General features: G+C 40.9%; 1 long non-coding RNA gene across 2 annotated transcripts in view; it reads right to left on the minus strand.

The window, feature by feature from the left end:
- LOC137446879 (uncharacterized) overlaps positions 1 to 22,168 on the minus strand; it is a 151,637-nt gene that overhangs the window by 102,730 nt on the left and 26,739 nt on the right. Inside the window, exon 1 of one of the 2 annotated variants that reach the window (XR_010988745.1) lies at positions 7,308 to 7,481. The exons of the other annotated variant lie outside the window; for it this stretch is intronic. This is a non-coding gene — a long non-coding RNA (uncharacterized lncRNA). Of the gene's footprint in view, positions 1 to 7,307; positions 7,482 to 22,168 lie in introns of those variants that run through there. 2 annotated transcript variants of the gene reach the window in all.

The raw sequence follows: 22,168 nt of genomic DNA on the forward strand, positions 1-22,168 counted from the left end.
GTGCCATGTGAGTTATTGAAGCATGTGAAGCAAGTATTGAACCATCACTCAGTTGCTCTCTGGGAAAATGATGTTAAGGCACAAAAATGCCACATGGCAATAAAGATTTGCATTAATCCCTTTGTGTTTAGTGGGGAGGAGTGCTGCAAGTGATGTGTTCATATACTAGCGTAGAAAATCCTGGGTTTCAACAGAAAAAGACTGTAAAACCCAGAATTTGGGACTGACTTAGATTTTGAGCCCAGCATAGCAGGGAATAGAATAGAATAGAATAGAATAGAATAGAATAGAATAGAATAGAATAGACCACACCAGGTTGGAAGAGACCTTCAAGATCATCATGTCCAACCTATCAACCAATCCAACCCACCTAAACAACTAACCCATGGCACCAAGCACCCTATCAAGTCTCCTCCTGAACATCTCCAATGATGGTGACTCCACCACCTCCCTGGGCAGCACATTCTAATGGGCAATCACTCTCTCTGTATAGAACTTCCCCCTAACATCCAGCCTAAACCTCCCCTGGTGCAGCTTGAGACTGTGTCCTCTTGTTCTGTTGCTGGTTGCCTGGGAGAAGAGACCAACCTCCGCCTGTCTACAACCTCCCTTAAGGGAGTTGTAGAGAGCAATGAGGTCTCCCCTGAGCCTCCTCTTCTCCAGGCTAAGCAACCCCAGCTCCCTCAGCCTCTCCTCATAGGGCTTGTGTTCCAAGCCCCTTACCAACTTTGTTGCCCTTCTCTGGACTCGTTCCAGCAAGTCAACCTCCTTCCTAAACTGAGGGGCCCAGAACTGGACACAGTAGTCAAGGTGTGGCCTAACCAGTGCAGTGTACAGGGGCAGAATGACCTCCCTGCTCCTGCTGGCCACACTGTTCCTGATGCAGGCCAGGATGCTATTGTTCCTCTTGGCTGCCTGGGCACACTGCAGGCTCATGTTCAGCCTACCATCAACCAGCACCCCCAGGTCCCTCTCTGCCTGGCTGCTCTCCAGCCACTCTGACCCCAGCCTGTAGCACTGCATGGGGTTGTTGTGGCCAATGTGCAGAACTCATCACTTGGATGTGTTAAATCTCATGCTGTTGGACTCTGCCCATCTGTCCAGCCTGTCGAGGTCCCTCTGCAGAGCCTCTCTACCCTCCAGCAGATCAACTCCTGCCCCCAGCTTGGTGTTGTCCACAAATTTGCTGATGATGGACTCAATGCCCTAGTCAGTATCCGTTAACAGATTGCTGGGTGCTGTGCTTTGTGGCAGGCTGGATTGCTGCATTTTCTGTTGGTGCTTAAACAGTCATTTAGGTTATCTTCACACAGCCCTCAGCTGTACCTCGAGGATGCACTGCTTACTGCTGTCATTCTGTGAACCCTAGAAAATATGCTCTAAGCTACAACTTCAATTTCCTCACTTTTACAAGGGAATTTTCTCACAAAGAGCTTGACAGCTTGGTTACCTGATTCTTTCTACATGTAATAATGGTATACTGCCAGTAGAAAAAGTTGTTCACTAAGGCAGATGGAGAGTTAAGCTACTCAATATTTCTAAATAAATAAACCCATAGAAATTGGAAAGCACCTCTGGAGGTTATGTCATCCAATCTGCTCAAAGCAGGAGTATTATCAGTGCTAGATCAGATTGGCTGTGGTTTTGTCTGAGTCTTGAAAACCTCCAAGGCTGGAGATATCACAACCTCTCTAGGTAATCCGCCTCTGAGTATCCTCTTGCTGAAAAAGTTTTTCCTATGTCGAGTTTGAACCTTCTAAACTACAATTTGAAATCATTTTCCTTTCTCATATTGTTTGCCGCTGCAGAAGAGTTTATCTCTGTCACTGTCACAATTCATTTTCAAATAGTTTTAAACTGCTATGAGATCCCCCTCCACATCCTCCTCTTTGCCAGGTTTATACATACAGTGAATAGCTCTAGGGCTGCCATCTTTTGTGTCTTTGCTGTCCTTTGGACAAACAATCAATATAATTCAAAATATGAACACAATGATGAAATAAGACATGTGCTTTGTGGGACTAACATGTGACCAGCATGACATATTGCCTCTAGGTACACATGTGGTCTGCATTGTAAAGCTAGATCAGCAGTTATAATCTAATCAGGCCTAACTCAAGTTGAGACTAACAGAAGGACACTTTCATTTGCTAGAATTATCCATGGGAAATTTCAGCTTTGCAGACACAGCATTTTCCAGTCATATCTTGGTTTTGACCTAGGGAGATGCTTTTCACTTCATACATTCTAAAATGGCAGGTTGAGGCTGAGATTGTTGCCGGCTTGTGTGATAGATGCATCTCAGTTTCAACATATTCTAACAACTTGAAATACAAGCTAGGAAACCTTGAGCAGAAGCTAGACCCACTATGATTTCCAAGACAAGCAAAAGTACTCTCCAGCTCACCTAGAAGATCCCAGTCAGTTATAACGGTCCTCTAAAAGTGGCATGAATAAGGACCATCTCCTACTGTGCAAATTAAAGTCAGTCAAGAAGCCACACTAGAGGCTGTAATTTCTTTCTGTCTGTCATTCTGAAGTATTTGGTAAAGTAGGTATTACAGTATTACAGTATTTCAGTATCACTAAGGTTGGAAGAGACCTCAAAGATCATCGAGTCCAACCTGTCACCACAGACCTCATGACTAGACCATGGCACCAAGTGCCACGTCCAATCCCCTCTTGAACACCTCAGGTAGGGCCTGAGAGGTTAGAAAGACCATGAAGGCATTTCCTCTTGACAGCTATACTTACTGAAAACCTTTCCTGCATTCTTCATAACCAGTGTGTGCATGGTTCTTACAGACAGGTTACTAAAAAATGTCCCAACATCACACTTACTTGATTTCCTACTTGGCGCTTTCAGTCACCAAAGTTTCACCCTGAACACTGACAAAGAACCACAAAAGACCACAGAAAAGGAAAAGATAAATCTTAACATCTCTCACCCATTCACACAACACAGAGAGAACATCCCTTTGAACTGCACAAGGGGACCATGTTAGATGGTATCAGGCCCAGTCATTCTATTTCATGCAGACACTCAGATAATGGAACTGACTCAATATAGTTACAAGAAAAGGCTGCTGTGTTATTAGTTCCTCATATGTACTTAAGCCCTGTTATAACCTTTTTTCATTACATTCCAGGTTTTGACACCACAAGTGACCCAAGCTAATATTTTGGCTATTTGAACATTTATTCAGCAGCAGCGCTATCAAATGTAGCACCATCAAAACATATGGCAGTCTCTGCCTAGAAATAAGAAGTCTACTGTAATTTCAAATGCGCAGATAAAGTGTCTGATAATGGTAGATATCAATTTTTTTCCACAGAAATATACTTCACAGCTTGCTTTCTGATTAGAGACTTCTCGGATCTCTTATTCAATATGGAAGCAAAAATCAAGATCCTGATTAACTGCAAAATAAGCACTGGATAAAATTAAATCAACTCCTGCTTGTTCTTTTCTCTTTTCTCAAACATCTTCACATGTGGGCTTGATCCCTTTCCACAAAAGGGAATGCTGAGAGCGTCTGGCAGGTGCTTTAACCTGTTACATAGCCTGTCTACTTTGCCTGGGAGAGCCACCTACACACATCCTCCCTGCCAGCAGGTGCATTAAAAAGGTGTGTCTGAGTCCCAGCCATTGCTGTAATTCAGAACAAGCTTTATAGATGAAAATGCCATCAGAGCAATGAAACAGCTAGTGCTGTCAGCACAGCAATTAAGCTGTCAGGAATCTGATGTCTACTGCTTTCTACATAATCATTAACTGTTTAGTTTATTCCTTGCATAAAATCTTAACTTTACTGCCAACTGTAAAAACATGAAAGGAAACTTTACTAGTTCAGGTAAAATAATTTTCATTTCAAGTGGCACTGCTTTCCCCTGGCAGCAGCCTGTTGTGACCTGGCTCACATTTCACTTCTAATATGGTATTTCCATTTCTCCTACAGTTTAACAGACAAAGATTCTTCAGTCTTGTGCACAGCAAACTTTTCAGACTGCTTTCTGGTTCAGATTAGGGGGTAACAAAACACGAGCAAACAGACAGACCTGTATAGTAGGAGAACATATATTGATATACATTTAACAGGCTACCACCATGAATGAAAGTTACAGGTTAGTCTTTGATCAGGACCCACTTTATTAGATGCTCTACAAAGATTTTAAACCCCCTTTCTCTCTCAAAAGAATTTATGACACAAAGCAGAGTCCAGCACATGGTCTCTGTACGGCCAGCATGTCTAATTCATCTTTGGGAGAAGCTGTGGGTGGGAATTTCTCTGGATGTGACACTCTCTTCCTAGCCATGTAATTTTTTCAGGTGCTTTCAGTCCCCAGATGGAGATTGATGTGCTCACTAAAAGCATACAGGTAGTTCAGTCGCTCTGAAAATACATGCACAGTACATTTTAGCATTGACATAGTAACTCTCCTGACCACAGGGAATGTCATGTGACAACAAAATCCATGGGATAGAGAATAAGGACACAGATCCTTAACCAGAAATCCCTGAGCTTCAGCTCTCCAGTGAGCTGAAGTCAGAGCTATGGCTACAAGTACATATGGCATATAAAGGAATGATCATAGGGAGGCAATGAAAGCAAAGGTGGCATCATCTGAAGTTGTTAAGGAGTCTGAAGAAGAAATGTTCTCTAAACCCCAGTTTGGTTTGTTGGTTTGCTTTTTGCTGTTCATTGTTTGTTTGTTCTGTTGTTTGGAGTTATTTCCTAACTATTTGGACCAGAATGTCTGTTTAGAGTTAAAATCTTACTTCTCCAATTTTAAATGATGCAAAATGTGGGAGAAGGAGGCTGTGCAAGGTGAATACAAGTAGAGGAAGAATGAACAAGAGCATCCTATACAACTGCATCTTATTATGACATTAGGAAATGGAAAGGAAACAGCAGTTCAGCCTTTTTGGAGAAGCAAAATGGTCCAAGTTCCATTCAAAGCAGTCTCTGGTATCAAGTTAAGTAGTAGGTACTTGCACTTGTATTTTATATATCCCAGCTGAGAGGTGGAATGAACGGATTGTACAGTACAGAGGAAGATAAACACACAAAAGCAAACACTCCCCTCTTAACTCACTCTCTGTCAGCTGAAAGTTTCCATGAAATCCTTCAGTCAGCACGTCACAAAGATAAATACACATTTTAAGCTAGAGTCTAATCCAACAAGATTTATTCTAGTAAGTATTCATCATTGCACCTCTGTAACACAGCAGGAGAATGTCTTTCATGCTGGAAATACTCTACATCAAAAGGCGAAAGCATCAAAGTGGCTTCTCATATGGAGTAAGAAAACATTGCTTCAGTAAAGCTGGTAGAGCTATATCACTTTGCTGGTAGAAAAACTGGCCACAGCAAAGCTATAATTGAATAACAAGAAGATTATATTTCTCTACAAGCTATGACAGGACTGAGATCACTATCTTTTTCTAATAGATATAAACAATATTTAAAGATCCATTTGCAAAATGAAACACAGAGGCTGATGAGTTATTCTGTGGAGGTGGACAGACTTTATGTCTATGATCTCTGACCTTCACTTCTATTTTCTCCACTTCATGAAGCGCTGCTGCTACCTTGAAATATACATCTCTATATATAGCATTTTATGTGTGTAAATCAGTCAAATGCTAAGGAAAACTAAAAGGTTTAGTTTCAATGCACAAAAGCAATATACTGGCAAAGGAGCTAGAGCCCTCAGGGTGTCCAAGCAGCGTGTGGACCTGGCACTTAGGGACATGGGTTTGTGTTGACCCCTCTGCTGGACTGGATGAACTTTGAGATCTCTTCCAATCAGATGTTCTGTGGTTCTGTATTGCTGACTTCACTGTTATTGAAATTCTGTGTATTTTGCTGAAATATCTCAAGAGTATAACTTTGGCTTCTCTTTTGATGGAAATTAAAGATATGGAAGATGATTGTGCACCTTGTGCACCAGGGAGGTGGTTGAGGCCCCATCCCTGGAGGTGTTTAAGCCCAGGCTGGGTGAGGCTCTGGCCAGCCTGATCTAGTGTGGGGTGTCCCTGCCCATGGCAGGGGGGTTGGAACTAGATGATCCTTGTGGTCCCTTCCAGCCCTGACTGATACTATGATACTATGATACTATGATATTCATGTGAAGGGGTCTGTACAGAAGGGGGAACTCTGATAATCCTGGAGTTCTAGCCAGACTCATCAACCCTGGAAAGGCATCTTTCATAGTATCATAGTATCAGTTAGGGTTGGAAGGGACCACATTTGTTTCATAGGAAAGCTACTGCAAAATATTTTCAAGACAAAACCCTCTATTTTTGTCTCTATCCAGGTCTGGATAGTATGTCCCATCAGCGTAGGCTTTTAGCCTATTTCATAAATAAAAGTAACAAAGCACTGTATTTATTACAGGATCAGGCTCTAATTCATTTAAAAATTGTTTTCCAAGTATTTGGGGGCCATTACTGTAATGGGTGAGAAATTCATTACACAGTAAATTCTTACGTGCAGTTGCTGAGTTTGGGGTTTAGCTGTAACTAATTGTAATCAGCTAAAGAAGACAAAACCAGTATGTAATGCAAAACAGAGCCTGGCAATGAGGTAACAGGCAATAGGTCAAGTAAGTACAAAACCAACTGAAACTGAAAACCTCCTGCCAGATCAAATGAGCTTAAAAGGGTTAAACAGCAAAGGAAATGGTGATAAGACTCACACCAAACTTGAAGGTGGGGGGAAAAAACTGCTCACATTTTTGCTCCAGATTTTACATCAAAATGTAGCCCACAAATCTCCTGTCAAGGGCTGTTAAAAGAATTCTTAGAAAACATCAAATGTTAATAGCCAAAAAGTAAAGGACTAACAATAAAATAGGGATCTAAGATTTGCTTTCACCTGAGTTCCTTGCCCTCAAGTGAAATTGTGAAGAAAGCCACTATTTTCTGTGCTGTATACTAAGTAAAACGATTGCCTGCTTGCAGACCTAGCTGTTATTTACATGGAGAGAAATCTTTACTGAGGTTTTGACACTGTCCTGTGCCAGGTCTATGAGCCAAGTGGCTGAGTTCCTTGTGCCTCCTTCAGTCTCTTCCTTCCAAGTTCATGTGAGTTGCTACATCTTTCTATTTAAGAAGTGTCATTGTTCAGATCTCAGTTTAAGTGCTGGCTTGTCAAAAAAGCACAGATTGGAAGTACACAGTCTGGGAGAAGATCATTCCCAGGGTTACACAGGTTTGTAACTTAGAAGTAAGATGCTCTTCAAACCAGCCTCTTCTCTCTTTCTGCTGCTAGTATTGATTCAAAATGTGTTTTTACTCTTACCACTTCCTCCATCCTGTCATGTATGTATGGTCCAGCTGTCCCTGTTCTGCTTGTTGTTCACATGATTGTTACCAAGAGGTTTGCTGATGGTAGAAGACCTTTCAGGTTCTCTCTGGTCACACGTATGTGGCTTCTCTATCTGCTACTCTTTAGCTGACTGCCCCACATAAGAGATTTCAGCCTTTCTGTTTTGGTGCCTCCTGCCACTCCCAGTGCTCCTATATTGTGAGAAAGGGATTCGTTCCTATCTGCTCTGCTTCATCATTAATCTCTTGGCTGTTGACTCAGCCTCATATTTACCTTATTGAACATGGAGATCTGGTTCTAAGTTCAGACTTTCCCTCTAGGTGTTTTCTTCCCTTAAAAACTTCTTTCCTTTTCTCAAATGCTGGCAAGAGCTCCCAATGACTCCCAACAACTATTCTCTCTGATTTCATGCTGAGAATTTTCTAATGTCACATTACAACCAAACTTAGTTTGCACTGTCGAAGGCAGTAGATGTGTATGTCAACAACCATAAACTTCAGGTGATAACATCTTTTTATTATCACAGGTTTCTTATCAACACACAGTATTTGTCTACTAACCTCAGAACTGCTCTATTGTAAACCCCAGCAGTTGGGCACATTTCTTCATACTGACTTATGTTTATTGTGCATTGCAGCTGGCTGCATAATCACATTGATCACTGATTACAGAGCACAGCTGCAAACACAGGAATCATACCACTGGCACCTTCTTTTATGTTGTGTATTCACTGGCAAGACCTTGGACCTGGTGTCACTATTTAGCAGTTAGCTGCTCCTTCATGGGATATTTCTGGATTCTAGGGCACTGTGCCTGACGCTGTTTTTTTTCAGGTGAGGCTGGTGTGTCATTGGGACCTTATATGACATAATATGACACTTTCCCACACATTTTTCATTGCTGCAGTTGAAACAGACATGAGTATTTCCATCTCCTCGGCTATTTTCTATGGCACACATGCTAGAGCACAGTGGATGCTACAGGATGAAGCCTTTAAGAGGCTCTGTGCTTCATAAAGAGTGGAACATACATGAAATCAAAATATAAGTATGTTCACAGTAGGAGGCCAAATCCTGACAGCAGTAAGATTCACTGAGACCAAATCTTACACACAGAAGTTGAAATATCTCTGCCTAACTGTCTAAGGAGCTGCCTGCAACCATACACTAGGACAACAGGAGCCTGAAGCTGAACATTTTGAACTTTGGGAGATGGAGAAGCTGAAACCTGGGAATATAACTACATTTAATGTAGTTGTGTATGTTGGGGAACATCTGCAGGAGGCGAGAAATCAGCTTGTGGCTGAAAGTTCTCCAGTGTAAGCTCCTGTCACCAGCTGAAGCAACGTGTGTGTATATTCTTACCCTGCCACAAGAAAAACACATTTGGTGAAGCCATCATGACAGCAATTTGGGACCACAGGTATTGTTTCTCTAGTTCTGCTAATTATGGTTTACCCTTTGTCTCAGTTTGAAGGTAAAACCTTCTACTTCCATATCAGGGCATTTAACTGGTCCTTAATAGCTACCATATTTGCTCAGCATTAAGGACACCTCCATTGTGGCTTTCCCCAATGAGAAAGGGATCAACACTCACCATTAAAATTAATCAAACTGTGATTACAATTAAATTTAAGTAAGATGCCTTGTAGCATAATCACAAGCATCAATTTATCTTTGTTTGAAGCCATACTAGGTAAACATTTAGAGCATTCGTCGAGGAGCTGCAAGGAGGAGGGCAAACAAGACTGAAAAACCAAAACCAAGCTGAAAAGCCAAAACTCAGGAGGGGGTTTTGCAACAGCGATTTATAGGCATATATTCTAATTAATGAGAGCCATAGAAAGCCTCAAGGGAAGGCTAAGGCAAATCCAACAGGTCACAACAGAGCGAGAAAAAATTCATAGAATGCAGTGCGTCTGGTCTGTCTTTTGATTACATTTGCTGCTCCTGTTGTTTGCATCAGCTTATTTTTAATTGCTGGTTGCTGTGTTACTGTGGCTTGAATGTGATTTCCCACAAACCAGAATTTCACCTAAAAGGCTTTTTAGCCAGGTGAAGCAGTAGGCATTCTGGTAGAGAAGACAGGAAAGGAATGATACCATTTTCAGGAAATGTTCTTCCAGTAATTAAAGACAAATTAAGTATAATTTGAGTGTATGTAAACAACATGTTAAATTGTATACATCTAAACTGTATATGAGCCCACAGGTGTAATAAAGGAGCCATAGCAGAGAGCAGGGCTTTAGAGCACTGGGAATTGTGTGTGTATAGATATTTGTAGATACATATGCATGTAAACATAGACCATATATACTTAAGCAGATATCTGAGGACACTTCAGAAACGTGTGCTGCTTTTTATGCTTCTATATTGTCTTAAATGCAGCTTCAAGTTATAACAGTGCAAAGAGTGGATCATATTGAATTCTAGGCAGATGAGAACAGCATATTGCTCTGAATCTCTGTTGCTTGTGATGGCATCAGCATGTCTACTCCTTTTCTTTCCATTCTTACAGGTGAATTTTTCAGGAGTGACAGGAATTACTGCCGCAATTGTCCCAAAGGTAAAAATAATACTCAGATTGCAGGCAATTGCAAGAATGATGCAAAATCAGGAAATCAGCTTTGTTCACATGCAGGTTTGATCTTTTGTTTTTTAAAATCCACCCCCTCACCCTTCCATGCTTTGCATCACATTTCATATTGCCGGCCCCCCAAGGAATACAGAGGGAGACAATATTATTCTGCAGGTGCTTATTTTATTGGCACTTCTCTCTACTTCTGAATCTCCAAATCAATCCTATGTCCACATTTTCCCAGCATATCATTTCTCCTGTATCCCATCACATGCTCCTCTTCCCACAGCTCTTTTCTCTTGTTTGCTTCCATCACTCCTCTCCACAGTGAGTGCTGCAATGAGGATGAACATAAACAGTGATCCCAGAAAATCTGAGAAGCAGGGCAGGGGAGCAGTGAAATGGCCCTGGATTCTGTGTTCCCTTTCTCTTTGTGGGAAAAAAAAAGTTCCCTAGTAGCTGAAAAAGCTCTCAATCTGCCTGCCCTTCCCAGTAAACTGAGAGCTTACCCTCACATAGGTCTGATAGACTTCAGAGGGCACAAGCTTCTAACAAGTTCTGACTAGGCCCAGCCAAATCTTGCCACTCACAAAACATGAAAGTAAATCATGAGTATTTACAGCAGTGCTGCCATTCCCTGTGCTACAACTCTACGGATCATAAACTGCATCACTGGAATCTCATTCTGCAATTTCTATTCCAGATATTGAACATACAGAGTGACTTCCAAAATGCCAACATTCCTGTTTCTATCAGCATAAATAAGTAATGCTTCCAAGAATAAAAATGCAATAAACAGTTAAAAATGATTTGCAACACTTTCCATGCTGACTGACAACCATCCCTCCCCCCTGCCATATTCACTAAGGAATGCAACCAGATGAAGAATGAAGACATTGTACACATATGACTCAAAGCTGATGGAAACAGCTTCATTAGTCAAACAAATACTTGCCACTAGTATTCACCCAGATAACTCAGGATTTTGTCCTCAGTTTGGCAATATTTCAGTGTTTTTCTAAAGGTGATGGCCCAGAAATGTCCAGCCAGTTCCTGACCATAGGCTACTTTTACCATTCAGACTCAGACATGGAAGCAATTCTGCCCAAGATCTGTTCAGTATATGATATACATAGCAGCAGTACATTTGCTCCTGCAAGGATGTTGTCTGTTTTGCCTCTCTCCAGCCATTTCCATCAGCTATGTCTTTTCCAACCAAAATACTTCTATGACTCTATAGTTCTATGATTCCTTTGTAAACTACATGGTGAATGAGTGACAGATTGTCCTCTTCTGTCACACACTAACAGAAACTCTAATTTCCTTTGAAAAAATCTAGTCTTTGTGAATGAAGCCTAATACTGCCAGTCTATCTGAAAACACAGAAGGTAAAGAGCAAAAATCCATGTTTGCCATCATTGCAATATCCTAAGGTTTTGAATCTGATCAAAATATGATGATCTGGGGCCATCCAACTGGAGAAGGGGTTGGGTCACTATATAATCCCTATACTTGGCTATACTGCTCATGGTGCAAGAACAAGTCTTGGCACATGTCTCTCAGCTCCCCCGGCTGTTTTGGTCTCCATGCTACCAGCAGGTCCAGGCACGGGTTGTTTTTTTGTGTACAAAGGGTGGTATTGATGGAAACAAACAGTTGAGGCTTGTGGGACAAGTTCTTCAGGTGGCTTATGGGAAGGTGCTTGGGATTTTCCCTGTTCCTCTTCCTCTTTGTTGTTAGAGTTGACTCCCTCTATCCTCAGCAGAATTTATGTTAGATTCAATCCATACCAGCAATGCTAATACGATGCCTACGGGAATTTGGAGGTGGTTTGTGAGATTTACTATTAGATCAAAACATGGCTGATTTAGCAATTTCAGGTCAGATGCTCACTAAAGGGGGCTTTCTCTTTCACCTTGTTACAATTTTTCTCCCTGTAATTCTTCTAGCTGTAACTTCCTCAGATACAATTCGTCCTCCCCTTAATGAAACTTTGTGCCTTATGCATTATTTGCACCTTTAGATCATTTTGCTATAAATTCTAATTGTATGATTTATTAGTTTCCATTCACATGACTCAAAGACAGAAAGGGCTGTCCCAGGTCTGGTCTGACTCCTTGTATGTCATGGGTCATTTGATATTACCCCAATAACCATGACAGACCAGACAGGATGTTTGGCTACAGCAAGTCTTTCAGAAGGGTACCCAGTGTCGTTCAGCCATGGACAACCTCCCTCTCTGTTTGACAGTTAGCTCCAATTGTTTTGATAGTCATAGCTAAAAATATATGTATTTCTTATACCTGAATGCCTGATTTAATCTTTTACTTAGTTCTTCTAATGCTTTACTGCACATCTTAATCATTCTACCGCTTGCTCTTTTCCCCCTCCAAACCATTCACTCCTTAGTTTGTTGTTTGTTGGGGTTTTGTTTGTTTGCTTGTTTTTCCCTCAAAGAATAATTTCAACATTAACAACTTTTCAAAATGTGGGTATTAGAACCAATGGCATATTTGATTCCTAGAGATACTTCTCTTGTACCATGTTTGGAGTCTAGAACAACACACTATACAGCCAGCTTTGGAATATCAGCCTTTGTGCTGAATAGCACAGGCAGCATAGAGCAGGAGGAGAATCACAGAATCACCAAGATTGGAAGAGACCTCAAAGATCATCAAGTCCAACCTGTCACCACAGACCATGTGACTAAACCATGGCACCAAGTGCCACATCCAGTCCCCTCCTGAACACCTCCAGCGATGGTGACTCCACCACCTCCCTAGGCAGCCCATTCCAATGGCTAATGACTCTCTCAGTGAAGAACTTTCTCCTCACCTCTAGCCTAAACTTCCCCTGGCACAGCTTGAGACTGTGTCCTCTTGTTCTGGTGCTGGTTGCCTGGGAAAAGAGACCAACCCCCTCCTGGCTACAACCACCCTTCAGATAGTTGTAGACAGCAATAAGGTCTCCCCTGAGCCTCCTCTTGTCCAGGCTAAACAATCCCAGCTCCCTCAGCCTCTCCTCACAGGGCTTGTGCTCGAGACCAAGGGAAAAGCTGCAAATGCTTAATGTGTATGGAGGAATATTACAGGGGCACAAAGAGATCAGCTCTTTGAGTCCATAAATTAGATGACATTTGGAAGGCACATAAAGCATTTTAAAAAGAATACAGCCCTTAGAGAATGCATAGATTTAAACACACCAAAATACCTGCCACATGATCATATAAGGTCTTCCATATCACCTGAACTGCAATAAATTTCCTTTGTCAAAAGATTTTTAATCATAAAAATACAGTACTTGGGTGATAGTGTTTATTCACTGGGAATTACTTTGCAGTTTAAGTATGACCATCACACATTGCAGTCCTAAGAGACAACAGACCATGCCTTTCTTCTTTTCTAGTTTTTAAATGTGGATAGGAGATGTCTAAGGTTAGGTTTTCTAAGGAGAATTTGGCCTTTAATCTTCTTTTCTTTTTGCTTCAGCCTCTGATTCCAATTATTGTTGCAGTTCCACCCAACTTGGCTATTTTTTGTTGTTCAAAAAAGTTATGGGCTAAATTAATTTCTGGTTTAAATCAGTGGGCATGTATTGGCATAAAATTGATTAGTGAAATAATGATGGCAAAGAAGTTGAGCTAGATGAGTTACTGTGCTAAATGCAAAGGCTGGATCCAGCTGTTTCTCTCAATTCTTTATCTGGGCACTTGAAAATAAACCTTTATTTTTTCTAGAAATGTGAAAGTGAGGAAACAAACAAAAGGAGCTGCCTGGCAGAAGAAATACAGCTCTATCAGAGATGTTATATGCTGCCTGCTAGGAGATTTTCATATGCCTCATACCTGGTTTGGTGGGTTTTTTTCTGTTGGACAGACATATAGAATATAGGTGCCTCTATCTTGATTACCAGCAGATTATGTTAAATTGTCCATATTTCTAATTGGCAACATAAATAATTGAGCAACAGTACATGACAAGAAAATTACATTTTGAGCTACTGATGACATGCCTTTGGTAGTGTTGGCAGAAGCACATTATTGTGAAATGGAGTATCAAAATGAAAAAAAACCAACAAACTGTGAGAAGAACTGGAGCAAGTACAGTCTGTTTGATGTCAGGTAATGCTGCTGCCAGTGTGAATCTCCTGGCAGCCAGTCACAAAATCCCTGCTCACACCAAGCAGGAGCGTGCTGCAGTACTGCAGAACCTGCTGAGCGCACAACTGCACTGCATGCCACCTGTGTTTATATAGGGAACAACGAGGGACAAACCCTGTGCACGTTCAGCCCTGTCTTTAGGAATCAAGACATGATCATTTATGTGACTATCACATGTCTACTGGAAGCAAGGTGGGTGTCAGAGAACAATGGGGGATGATTCTGTGGTTGCAAAGTCTGAGAGAGGGAAGGTGTTTGGAGAATTTAGGAATTACTCTGGCTCACTAGTAGGGAGTATAGGCAGGTAAGAGCCACAGGATGCTACTAAAGCTCTAAAGAAGCAGCAATGTTTGCATGATAATGGGTGATCATTAGGACCAGAAGGGCTGTCCATACCACTTAGTCCAATTCCCTGTGCTGGAGAAAATCACCAGGTAACCCTGTTCATATTCACACTTAATTCCATCTTAAAATCACTGAAGCCCTCTGCATTCCCTGTTTTTATAAGGACATGCTTTGCCCTGTTTCTCCTTCCCTACTATTTTTTCCCTGAAGCATTTACAGAAAGCAACAATCATCTGCCCCAAGTCAGTTTTGCTAGATGAAGGACCTGGTTTTAGATACCTGTTGTAATTCAGGTAGTCTCTTCCCCAGCTCATCCTTTCTCTGCTCTTCATCATTCTCTATGTGCAGAAGGCATTCAATGTGTGGTTTTGTTAATCCACAATACTTTTAGCATGTCATTATATCCACTAAAAGTAGTGGGTTAAGTCTGAGAAAGAGATGCAAAACAAGTGTTTGCTGCAGAAAGATCTGTTCTGTTTTAAGCCACAGGCCACACTGTAAATAAACAGTGAGGACAAGTCAAGGTCATCATTACATGAGTAAAAGTGTATAGAATTGGATATTTCTACTCATGACCTTGCATAATAAGAACCACCCCACAAAACAAGAAAAGAAAAGCCTTGTAACAAACAAGAGAGCAAGCACTGCAGCTACTACTCAGCAAGACAGTGGACAATTACCCACCATTGTAATCCTGCTTCTAATCAACAGAATTCTTATGAATGCTGGCTAGAATGTTATTCCACTCCCCAAGCTGTCATGTATGTTGATCTGTGGTCAGCAATGGTACAACACTTTCTGCCTCCCAGGACCATGAGGGATGACTCAGAAAGGGAGGATGTCTGCAAGATGCTACACTGCATTTTGTGCTTTCTTCTGCTATGCAAATGTCTCTCTGAGGCTTTCAGAAGAGCAGGAAAAGCTTCATTAATCTATTCTCTGTACTGGTCTGGAAAGCAGACCAGAGAGATTAGTCAAGGGCCTGTTACAGATCTGTAGAATGCTCTTTGTCATGCTTCCCACTGAGAAAAAGCAGCCTTATTGTGATCTCTATACAAGCTATGCCACAAAACATGGTAAAACAGTAGCAACGTGGCTGTCCAAAGGCAATGAAGTGATTTATATCATTCATTGCTGTCATATGGCACATTTACATGGCACATAAAATGTGACATTTTGCTATTGAGCTTTTTCAGTGGGGTTTGGTGAAAAAGAAAAGGACTTTATTTCCTTAAGGGAAAGAATAGCTCGGGAACTGCAGTCCTGCCTAGACCTGAGTATTTCATAAGCACCTTTGACACAAACCCCTTCAGGTATCCAGTACTTATTGACTTTGTACTCCCTTATGTTCCAAATAATTTTTTGCTCTGGATGTGCAAAACTGCATTAATCCCTCAGGGGCAAAACTAAAGCAGCAAACACTTAAAGAAAACAGATTTGTTCCTTTTATTTGATTACCAATTTCAAGGAAGAAAAAAACAGACCAGGAATTAAATAAGCATGGAGGAAAGGAGTTGATACAATCCATTGTAAATCCCTGGTAGCACTGGAGAATTCTGCTTGCTGAGGGCCTCAGAAAACAATTGTAGTGTTTGTAGTTTTGGAAAGACAGAGCCAGTCACTGCTGGCATGCAGACTACACAGCCTCAGCCATTCATGGCAAGTCCTAGCTCTGGAATCACTGGAAGCTAGGCTTAGAAGAAAGTTCAAAAAATCATCTCACAAAGTGTTAAGATGGGATTGATTTCCCATTTACTATCATATTGAGAGAGGTTGCAGACAAGCCTGTTCCAGCTGCTGAAGGGGTTGACATTGAGCCTGATTATTTACCATTGCTATACCACAGTCTTGTCTGGCAGATGTTCCTCATTGCTTTGTCCATCGCTTCCCACCTCCAAAAAAATTCCCCTTTCTTTTCACAGAGAACACATTATCACAGGTTTCCAGGAGTTAATGATTTACATTATGTAAACAAGAGCATGTCACTGAAAATCTTATCAAAAGACCTAAAAAATACCATGCACATGTCAGATTGTTCCACAGTTTGGAGAGTGAGAGATTTGCTTGAATGTTTAGGGTTTTGGCATCAGCTGTGACCTTAGATAGAAGTCACATCTAGTTGTCAGATGACTGCACTGTTGTATGATACATGGTCTTCTGGAACAAGCTACAAGTCTTGACGCTTGGAATACTGCTGACCTTAGTAGTCCTTGCCCAGTTTAAGGAGTGGCCTAGGAAGTGCACTTCACTCTTTCACATCCAGTCAATTACTGAATCTCATCTTCCATACCAAATAAAAATCAATGTTTCATTTTCAAATCATTATCACAAGTGCCATGGGTTTTGAGCAAGTTTTGCTGTGCTTATACTCTGATCATCCTGATGAAATTAAAGGACCATTGCAGGTGATCTGAAGCTAAGTATAAGGGGAATCTGAAGATAAACCTCAGATCAAGATACTCACAAGCTTCAGTGATGCTTTTTTAGAACTCAGGTATCTGTGAGGTTTAAATCTTCAATTTTCATTAATGTTCTCTGTCAGCAACATACAGAAAAATGATGTTAGCAAATCTGACTGAGCTGTGATTCTGCATCTGTACAATGACTAGAAAAATATTTCTCCATTTGGGGTTTCAGTGCTACAATAATACAAATAATGTGGCATAAATGTATACCTAAAGAAAACTGTGTGCTTCCATAGTTTCTATTTCCATTCCATTCCTCCAAGATGATTGTAAAATAGCTTTATAAAAGTTACAGTCAATCTGAGTTGCTTTTCGATCTGAATCTGATGTAAAACTCAGACAAAACAGGTATCATGAATCCATGGGTTCCTTTGGTATTACTGGCTGCATGTCAGCACACAAAACTCACAAGCCAACAAATGCCATTTATTTACTTAAAAGGTGGTCTCCAGAGGGTGACATTAATACATTGTGCACACTCATGTAACTAGATTATGGTAAAACTACGTCTTTGTGGTTATGGCTGAGGGAGCTGGGATTGTTTAGCCTGGAGAGGAGGAGGCTCAAGGGAGACCTTATTGCTGTCTACAACTACCTAAAGGGTGGTTGTAGCCAGGAGGGGGTTGGTCTCTTCTCCCAGGCAACCAGCACCAGAACAGGAGGACACAGTCTCAAGCTGTACCAGGGGAAATTTAGGCTTGAGGTGAGGAGAAAGTTCTTCACAGAGAGAGTTGTTGGCCATTGGAATGTGCTGCCCAGGGAGGTGGTGGAGTTACCATCCCTGGAGGTGTTCAAGAGGGGATTGGATGTGCCACTTGGTGCCATGGTTTAGTAGTCATGAGGTCTTGGGTGACAGGTTGGACTGGATGATCTTTGAGGTCTTTTCCAACCTTATTGATTCTATTCTAATTCTATTCTATTCTAATCTGTGGTGGAAGCTGACTCCTAGTATGGTAAGCCTACACTGCCTGTCTTTAGGTACAAGGTTGATGCTGATGATTATAGATTTTCTCCCCTGTAAACATTAGGCTTCTGAACAGATGTAGCCTCAAGATCTACAATTTTACATCAAAACAATGTAAACTTGAAAGGTTTCTCTATTGGTTTTACATGGCTTCACCATTTTGTTCTATTCTCTCCAGGTTTTCATAATGAACCCTTAACCCCAGTATATGCAAACGCAGCCAGATAAGCAGCTGGAAGTCACTCTTAGATGTCACAAATCAAGTAAACAGGAATATTTGTAAACACATGTAAGCAATCTCGAAAAGCCAGCTCAGACCATCTGTATATATCATATATCAGTCTGTCTTTGATAATGAAACAAACACTTTACAGAAAGTCAGTTAGCCCATCTACCAACAACAACAAACTAAACAAACAAAAACCCACACAGAGAGGGCAAAAGACAGCTAAAAAGTCTCAGTTTGACAGGAAGAGCAATCCATCTCAGTTGTCTGCCTGTGAGTGTGAAGCCAGCTTTACCTTGTTTCACGTTGCTTTGACATTTTTCACTCCATCCCCAAATTATTTTTAGAATGTTTTCCCTGAAACCTTGCTTTCTGAGTGAAATATATTGATGTTAAAGAATGCTATAAGCTTCTAGCTGATTGCAAAGTACTTGCAAATAAGCTTTTGCTGTTAAGTCTCTGAATCATTTCAGAGATTAAATACTCATCTCTGAACCCTATCGAATTCCTTTTAGAAATTTATCACATCTGCAGTTTGTATTTTCCCAAACCAAGTATCCTGGCTTGCTTTGCTAGCTCTGTGCATGTGCTGCCCTTTGATGACTGGCTGTAAGACATACAACATTCTCTGGATCTGGTCAAGTTCTACAGAAGAGAAAGTCTACATTTGTCAAGACATTTTTGATGGCTATCATTTTTATCACTGATAAGATGAAGAGTAACCATGAGAACAAACCAGTTATTGGGAAGACTCACTTCCTGTGATAACATCATGAAGCCTGTAAATGTTGTATGGACTGCAGATAAAGTATTGTCCTCTAAGACTGGGACAGCTGAGTATCACTCAAATCTGGAAGGTCACACACTGCAGGATGAAAGGTTCCTTCAAGATGCAGATATAAACCATCAATTCAGTGTAGTTACCAGCTGACTAAAGCTTGATTCACTGTGCATTGGAAAGCTTGATTCATTGTGCATTTGATAGGGATTAACACACACAAACAGAAAACAAGAGTCTGACTTCCTTGTCAGCTGCAACTGCCTTTATTTTTCAGCCATGCTGGAGCTCAGATCTGATCTGGTTTTGGATATGTGAGAGAAAGCTCTTTGAATTTCTCTTTTAGGACATGTTAGTCCTCCTCTTAGCTCTTTCTGAATTCTCTCTTTTTATTCAATATGCAGTCAGAATAAGAATGCTGAATTTATAGTACAGACACCTTTAGCCTCTAGGAAGAGAAATGAGACCAACTGTCTCAGTCTTGTATTCTACAAAAGGGCTGTTCAGTGAAGACTACCATTCAGGTAATAACTGCCAGTTGGGTTAGAACTGATAAGCTACATATGAAAAAGCTGTCTAGTCCACTACCAAGACTACAGAACCAGTTGTTCTCCAGCACACATTTTACATTTACTCTATGAAACTGGTTTTCCTTCTTAAAACTCCCTTTGGAAAAGTCTTATTTATGAAGTGAAACAACTGAAATCGGAATAGACAAGTTTGCAAGATGGTCGTGAAACCGTCTTTAATTAAGAAAATGGTTGAACTCCAAACCCAGGGCAGACTCTTTGCATCTGAGACAGACAAGAATAACAATTTCAGAGCCACATGCCACTTAGAACACACAAGCATTTCACTAGAAAGAGCAATCTACTGTTTCCTTCCTTTGCTCTAATTTCAAACCAGATCAACACTAAAAAACCCACCTGATCTGTAGCTTCTCCACTCATTCTGAGAGCCTGTACTTAGTTTCTCACTTGAAAGGATGTCACACATAATCCCTAGTGAGCAGGAAGCTGCTTGAATGCTTCTTGTGGGTTTGAGTTTGAGATCACACCAGTGGCAACACAGCAAAGGCAAGCTGCCTTTACATTACTTGGTTCTTTCCAGTCACGTCCTATTTTCTACAGCAGGGCAAGTGAACAGCTTTATAGAATATCTGTGCTCAAAGACACAATTACAACAGGAGTTAGCAACAGCAATGGGAAAGAAGAGGCTTGAAATTCAATACAAATCATCATTTGCATGTATTGACCAAGTTCTCAATGTGCTCAATCTTTTGTAAAGTTTACGCTGCCATTCCATCATTACTATTGTTTAAAGGTAGTTCAACCATGCCTGTACATGTTGCATTCATGCCTCTGATTTAGTGTAGACATATCCTCAGGGCTTGTTTGAATTAGGATCTCAGTCATGTTTATAGCTGAGTAAAGTCCAAGCACCTAAGTGTAGACGTGACCTAAAATCGTGCTGTGCTGGCTTGAATTGCTGCAGTTACCCTGAGACAACTCTGCCTGCTTGTAAAATTTGGATCCAGTGACAGAGCGTGTTGGACTTAGTGACTGCTAAAGCAAATTGCAATAGAGCTGGAGTAGAGAATAAAGTTAAGACAACTAAGTATGAGGGGGTAGAGTGGGGGGTTATTTTAAGCAGGAACCACTGTCTCTGTGGTGACAAACTGACTGCTAGAAATAAATGCAAGCGCTGTATTTGGCACCAGAGTGCTACTCTGCACTTATTCAGAAGAAAATTTCAGAAGCACTATCACATCCTTCCTTCTTTTCTCATAGTCAAATTCAGGATAATAATTCAGGACTCACTAGTCCTGCTATGTACAGCTTATTAACTCTGCAATGGAGGCTAATTCTCCCCCACCTGCCAGTTGCAAACTCAGCATAATTGAGGATATAGCCCCTTGACCTCTCTCTGATTTAGTCCCAGAACACTGCCATTGCCAGCCAATGACCCTGAGCTATGTATTCAGAAGAAGAGCTGGAGCACTCTGTAGAACATTCCTATGAATCACATAACCCAACAAGAATGTGGTTTTACAATCTTTTTTACCAGTGGGGGAAGAATTTACTGGCACCAAAACTTGAATCCAGATGTTTTCATCAGGCACGATTTTGTTTCCCTTTGCATTCAGTCGTGACACTGAATACTGCCTACAGTTGCATTAAATTAATGCAGTTACAAACAGGCAACATTCCTCATACATTTTAAGTTACTTTGCAATATGCATTTACTTAGTTCCAGCAACACAGCAGTTACCTCTCACACCATGTCAGCTGAGCAGTTTAAAAAGGCTAAAATTTAGCTAATGGTATATTTACAGCAAAGTTATTTTTCCTGCACTTTGCCTTTATGTAAGCCCCACTTGTGGCCACATAGGCACATTAGCTATGCCAGCATGAATAAAGATTTATAAACTGAACAGCCAGTTGAAGCTCAATACAAAAATGAATTCTTGCTCCAAAATTCAGCAGCAAGACAGACTTCAGCAGATCCGACATACCATAAAAAAATGAGTCAGTGGGATTACCCCTACAAAGTTAAACTCATACTGTGGCCTGCAAGTTCAGTCCTGAGACAATAAACTTCAAATTCAATTTCCAAATGGATCTGGATTAGTAACATTCCATAGAAAATCTTCTCAGGAACTCTTCCTGCATAGGCATAAAATGACCTACTGAAAGGCACTTCATACGAAACCAAATTAATTCAGAAGTGCTGGGGGAAATCTATGCAAATGCTTCATAGTTTTGGTTCAGCTAATAAAAAGTCAGGAAAAACTAGTTGATATCTAAATGAGGGGTTTTTTATTTCCCATTAGTTTTTCTCACAGAATGTCAGAAAATTGTGTTTCATTTCATGTGCTTCTAAGAAATGTAAACAGAACGAAAACAGCCAACTGCACAAAGCTGCCTAAGCTCCCGGAGTAAGCAAAGTTTACCCTCTCAAAACTGCATCCCCACCACAAGGCCATACTGTGTGTTGGCACTGAATTAAGACCTTATGCTGCAGTTTTCCTCTATTGTGCAAAACATTAAACAGGCACTCGGAGAGATCAGCTGAAAAATGATTTTTTACTGAAGACCATGAAGACTGCTGGGAGTTGGATATGTCATTCATTTATCCTCCTCTCACTGTGTCTAATTTGGCAAGTCAAGTGGTGTAATAGAGTGAAGGCAGTTCAGTGTAACTGAACTAACTGGCATGGAGGATGCAGCAGTCATGCTGCATATGCAGCAGAAGTTTTCTTGGGACTACCTCTAGAGTCTTCTCAAGAACAGAATTCCCATTTACAGTTGGAGTTGTTC

Source organism: Melanerpes formicivorus, unplaced genomic scaffold (assembly GCF_026170545.1).
Source record: "Melanerpes formicivorus ecotype bairdi unplaced genomic scaffold, bMelFor1.0.p_v2 SCAF_19, whole genome shotgun sequence".
Taxonomy (NCBI): domain Eukaryota; kingdom Metazoa; phylum Chordata; class Aves; order Piciformes; family Picidae; genus Melanerpes; species Melanerpes formicivorus.